The 6,227-nt window shown below is 48.6% G+C and overlaps 1 pseudogene; it reads right to left on the bottom strand.

Annotated features, from left to right (window-relative positions):
- Positions 1 to 1,707: 1,707 nt before the first annotated feature.
- LOC130374235 (uncharacterized) lies at positions 1,708 to 4,361 on the bottom strand (annotated as a pseudogene).
- Between the last annotated feature and the right edge of the window lie 1,866 nt (positions 4,362 to 6,227).

Here is a 6,227-nt window from a genome sequence, read left to right as displayed (position 1 = left end):
ATTAGGTTTGTTGTTAGGAAAACAGCGGACCTTCTTGATGGGTACAACTCTGTCCTCACACAACATGATGTAATCCGTAATGCAATGGGAGAGTCCCTCAATGTCCTCTGCGTGGTCTTCCTGGAACCGATCCCAGTCTGTTCTCTGGAAGCAGTCCTGCAGGGCCTCCTCAGCCTCTCTAGACCACACCTTCACAGTCCTGGTGGTAGCTGGCTGCATGTTTACTACAGGCTTGTACACAGGTGTAAGGTGTATCAGGTTTTGGTCAGACTGGCCGAGGGGTGGGAGGGGAGAGGAGCTGTATGCCTCCCTCACATTGGCATAAAGCAAGTCCAGTCTGTAGTCTCGCGACGGTAGAGTGGATGACGTCACAAGCGCGCACTGCCACTGCGGATGGTGGTACATACACAACAACAACGATGACGTGAGAGAACTCCCGAGGCAGATAGTATGGCCTCAATCCCACAGCTAACAGTTCGATATCTGGAGTAGAGATGCTCTCCTTCACGGTAACATGTCCAGGGCTACACCATTTTGTGTTCACAAAGACAGCTAGGCCCCCTCCTTTCTTCTTTCCGCTCAGTCGTCCCCTGTCCGCTCTCGCTAGCGTGAAGCCAGCCAACTCTATAGCACAGTCCGGTATATTCCTATGTAGCCATGTCTCCGTGAAGCACAACAAACTACACTCCCGGTACACACACTGACCGCTCGCCAAGGCTGTTAGTTCGTCGGTTTTGTTGGCCACCGATCTCACGTTCCGATAGATGGAAGGCAAGGTTTAAATCTCCTGTGCGTCTCCCGTCTCAACCTTGCCTTCGTTCCGTCTCTCGTTCCCCTCCGGTGTCTCCTTAGCTCCACAGGTATGCCCGCGGGTGGGGCTCTAACGGCCCGGTACATCATCAGCCCTTCCCTCGTATGGATAATCATTGTTTGGTCCACGAGTATCAAAATTACGCTAAAAACTACACTAACACTTACTTAAATTAATGATCAAATGTGTTTAAAGATTAAAGGCACCTTCCAGCGAATACCAGAAAGATGGAAAGTTGAAATAATAGTAGCAATTAAAAGAAAAAAAAAAGTAGGAACTGCAAGAGCTACTGCAATAGGCAGCCTCCCTCGATGGCGCCATGGCAACCAATTGCCACTCTTACCGAATTAATCAAACAAAGATCTCAATGTCAGGGTTGTTCAACAATAAAGAACTGTGGTTGATAAAAACATGGCCTAATATTGGGGCTAATAGGTTGAGAAGGACTAGGGTTAAATGGCTTTATTGTCGCTGCACAGAGTAACAGCATTCCTGAGTTGGTTTGCAAGAACTCGCAAACAGTCTTCAGAGCCAGAGTTATATCCCCCATTGTGTTGCACTCCCAACATGCACTTCAGCCAATCATAATGCTCTAAACTTCTCCTGTATTCCCGTTCTCCGTTAACATTTATCTTCCCACCCACGATGCCCATAATACATTCTATACAGTAATTCAGGCATTACGTACAAAAGGGTTACATATTGAACAGTATAGTTACATTTACATTTAGGGCATTTCTATCCACAGCGACTTACAATAAGTACATTTGTCATAAGAAGTGAAACAATATATCGCTGTCAGTGCAGAAAAGATGTTCATAGAGCCAAGTGCAAGTACTAACAATGCTAACGTACAACATACAATGGTGGCCGGAAGGGGCTGGGTAGTCAAGGTGAACTCTGAACAGGTGAGTTTTGAGTCTTATGCGAAAGCTGGTGAGCGACTCTGCGATCCTGACATCAGCAGGGAGCTCGTTCCACCACCGAGAAAAGTTGTGACTTTGTTGATCGACCTTTGCTTGCTCTTAGCGATGGCGGTACCAGACGTCGAGCTGAGGTAGTTTAGCGGAGGGATCGAGTTGGGGTGTGTGACTTTACCGATGCTTGGGGCAGGGGCAGTTCCATCGACTGCCTTGTATGCCAGTATCATCATCTTGAATCTGATGCGAGCTACTACAGGGAGCCAGTGGAGGTCCCGGAAGAGAGGGGTCACATGGGAGAACTTCAGTAGGTTGTACATGAGGCGCGCTGCCGCATTCTGGATGCGCTGCAAAGGTTTAATGGCAGAGGCAGGAAGTCCAGCCAGGAGCGAGTTGCAGTAGTCGAGGCGGGAGATGACCGGCGATTGGACTAGAAGCTGAGCTGCTTCCCTTGTGAGGAAAGGCCGGATCCTGCGGATGTTGTAAAGTGCAAATCTGCAGGATCGGGCCACCGCAGTGATGTTTGTGGTGCAGCATAACTGATTTTCCAGTACCACACCAAGGTTTCTGGCAGTTGGAGAAGGAGATACAGTGATGTTCTCAACAGTGACCAGTAAGTCCATGTGTAGGCAATCTTTCCCTGGCATTAGGAGGAGCTCAGTTTTGTTTAGGTTACGCCTCAGATGATGGGCAGTTGTCCAAGTGCTGACGTCTGCAGACATTCAGATATGCGTGTTCCTATCAGGGCTTTGTCAGATGAGGGGAAAGAGAGTGAGCATAGCAGTGATAGGAAAAGCTGTGTGATGTAATTACAGAGCCCAGGGATCTGGTATAGAAGGAGAACAGATGAGGCCCAAGTACCGAGCCTTGAGGGACACCAGTTTCAAGCATGCAAGGTTTGGACAAGGAGCCATTCCATGTTACCTGATAAGTGTGATTCGTCAGGTAGGATGTGGACCAGGAAAGGGCAGATTCAGCAGTGCCAAGTTCAGCGAGAGTGGCAAGGAGGATCTGGTGGTAACCGTGTCAAATGCTGCGGACAGGTCGAGGAGCATGAGAACCGATGAGAGGGACGAGGCTCTGACAGCATGGAGGGACTCAGTCACCGCGAGGAGAGCCGTCTCAGTGGAGTGTGGCCTTCTTGAAGCCTGACTGGTGAGGGTCAAGGAAGTTGTTAGATGAGAGATAGGGGGACAGTTGGTTAGCGATGGCACATTCCAGTGAGGAATGAAAGAAGAGATACCGGTCTGTAGTTCTGGATGTCGGTGGTATCAAGGGCCAGTTTTTTGAGGAGAGGCTTTATTCGGGCAGTCTTGAAAGACGCTGGAAGTGAGGGAGGAGTTGAAAAGTGCAGTGAGAAATGGCAGGATGTCGCTTGAGACAGCCTGGAGGAGAGACGTAGGGATAGTGTCAGGGGGGCAGGTGGCGGCATGGTTAGATGTTATTATTCTGTTGACCTCGTCTGAGGTGAGAGGGATAAATTGGGTAAAGACAGAGGTGGGGATGGGAGAAGGGAGGATGGAGGCAGGGATAAAAGAGGAGCTAATGTCCTTTACCTTCTGGGTAAAGTAGGTAACGAAGTCATCAGCAGTGAGGCAGGAAGGATGTGGAGGGGAGGGTTGAGGAAGGAAGAGAACAAGGAAAACAGTTTCCTGGGTTTGAGGTGGAGTTGATTTTGGTGCGGTAGAAGGCAGATTTGGACAGGCTGATCTCTTCCATTTCCTCTCAACTGCCCGCAACTCTGCTCTATAAGTCTGCAGATATTCAGACAGCCAAGGAGGGGGGGGGGGGTGAGGATCACGCAGGTCTGGAGTGGAAGGGACAGAGGGAGTCCAAAGAGGAGGAGAGGGAGGATAGCAGAGTGTCGGAGGATACCTCTGTGGATAGTTGAGAGAGTCGTTCGACAGAAGGTAGTGAAGACAGTTGACAGAACAGTTGAGGCAAACGTAGAGAGAGAGAGAGAATTGAGGTTACGGCGGGTGGTGACAATGTGGGGACTAGAGAGGAGGGGGGAGAGGACTTCAAGGGGAGAGAAAAAACAGCAAACTGATGGTCAGACACGGGGAGTGGGGTAACAGAGAGAGCAGCGGTGCCGCAGGACCTTGTGTCAAGTTGATTCCCGGCCCTGTGTGTGGGAGGGGAAGGGGAGAGTGGTGGCGAAAAAGTTGGTTAATTCAGGTGAGTGCAACTTCTCTGGCAGGATGTTGAAGTCTCCAAGGATAAAGATTGGTGTGCCATTTTCAGAAAAGCAGCTGAGAATGGCATCCATCTCGCCATTGGAAGTCACGAAGGGGACCTGGAGGACGGTAGATCACCACAATGGAAAGCTTGGTTGGAAGGGTGACAGTGACAGCGTGGAGTTCAAAAGCAGATCTGGCCAAGTGTTCTAGTGGAAGGACCCGGTAGGACCACATCGGCGAGATGAGGAGTCCGGTCCCTCCTCCTCGCCCTGATGATCTTGAGGTGTGTGAGAATGAGTAGATGGTGGAGAGGGCAGCAGGAGTAGCAGAGATCTCTGGAGTGATCCAAGTCTCTGTCAGGGCCAGGAAGTGGAGGGTCATGAGGAACGCATAGGCCAAAATGTAGTCTGCCTTCTTGACCGCTGATTGGCAGTTCCAGAGTCCTCCCATCACTTCAAGATCAGTGTAGGAAAGGGTCGGTGGATGGCACAGATTGGATCGGTTGCTTCGCCGAGCAGAGGATCTATGTTGGCATCGTCTATGAATGGAAGTCCTGACGATGATTGAAGTACGACACATAGCTACAATAGGGTGGCTTCCCTGGTCTTCCTCGAGGGACTCCAACAGAGAGACTCCCTTAGTCTTTGTTTCCCGGGTCTTCGTTTGCAGGGTCCTGACGCTAGTAATAGCTAGCCTTTAAATGCACAAGGTAGCTCAGGGAGCCGTAGCTCCGCCCACCAATCAAGCCTATTGTTGGCACCTTGTGACTGAAACTAGTCTCAACGACCTATTACTAAAAAAACAACAACGGCAGCCAAAACTAACACAGCGGCAATAGGGTTAAAGTTAGGACAGCCAATTGTAATGCTAAACACTAGGGTTCTTAGTTTCAAGACTCACCTACAGGCAGATATGGGACAACCTTCTCAAAGACAAATATAAATGTAACATGAAGTTACATATTATACATTACAGTTATATGAAGTGAGGTCTTTGATAAAAGGCCATCCATTCATCGCCTTGTTTAATAACTTAATTTTAAACACCATGACTTACCACATGTGTTTAAGAGATGACCCCTGTGAAAGCAATATTAATTTGTAATAGTTAACAATACCACTTTATTTGTCTGTGGCATAAGCCATAATCATAAAGCTGGTAGTCATTTATTTTAAACGGGGTATGGATTATTAACTTAAACGTATAAGTTGAAGCCTACAGAAGAACATTCTAAAACATAAGGAGACGGAACCACAGTGGTGGGCCAGATGTCTCTGTAATGGCGGGTTTCCACCAGAGGCTGCGGGTCGGTTCAGTTCAAAGGTCTTTGAACTGAACCGAAGGTGCGGCGCGGATCGCGTCTCCACTGCCAAAAGTGGGCGTGACCCGGATTGAGCTGTATTAAGCCGTACCTGTCACGCAGTTCTCCGTTGGGGTACTGAGACTCCAGGAAGGGTGCCAGCAAGTTCAAGCTACACACGCCATCCCTTGATTGGTTGACAGAATCACACTTCCGTGCGACCGGGGATAATTACAAACAAACACATTATACGCAAGGTATTACTGGACATCGGCGAAAGCTTCGTTTATTGAAGAAAATGTTGCCCAAAAGTTTACAGTCTTTCTTGGACGTCCTACATTGTTGCTCTTTGTCCTTTGGGCACATTCTTCTTTTTCCTTGGATTTATTAGCAGGCTACACTGTGTTGGGCTACTATGAGGTCCCGATGCTAACATAGCTGCCGCTTCAATCGCCCATCCGGCTTAAACCACCCCCCCTACAATAAGGGTACTGTCGGCCGTGGAAAGGCGAGCCATAACTGAGCTGCGCCGAAACGCACCTTCACTACTCCACCAAGCCGCACCAAACCAACCCGCACCCACTGGTGGAAATATGCCATTAGGGGCCATTTATACGTAAATGAGGCGTTGGGGGTTCATTGTAACGCAGGCATTTGTTTGACAAAGGAAGGCCAGGTAATATCAATACAGTGTTTAACATTTGGCTTCATTTTAACAATATTTACCTTATATTCTTGTATAATTTATGCTTAAAAATGAACCGTACTTATAATTTTAATCTAAGTGAACTGAGAAATAGACTGCTGTCATTGACTACAGAGGGATGTCTGATGATTGTTCGCTGGTCAACCCAGGACCCTCTGAGGTGTTGGGTTAGAGTTAGGTTTAGCCCTAACCCTAACCAGAACAAAGGGACAGGACCCAGAGCATGCCCCCCTCCCCCTGCTGACGCTTTTCTCTTTCTACCAATATTCAAACAATTTGGATTAGAAGCCTCCAATATTTTCTGCCATAG

Source organism: Gadus chalcogrammus, chromosome 21 (genome assembly GCF_026213295.1).
Source record: "Gadus chalcogrammus isolate NIFS_2021 chromosome 21, NIFS_Gcha_1.0, whole genome shotgun sequence".
Taxonomy (NCBI): Eukaryota; Metazoa; Chordata; class Actinopteri; order Gadiformes; family Gadidae; genus Gadus; species Gadus chalcogrammus.
Note: the sequence above shows the minus strand (reverse complement) of the source record. Positions and strands in the feature narration are given on the sequence as shown.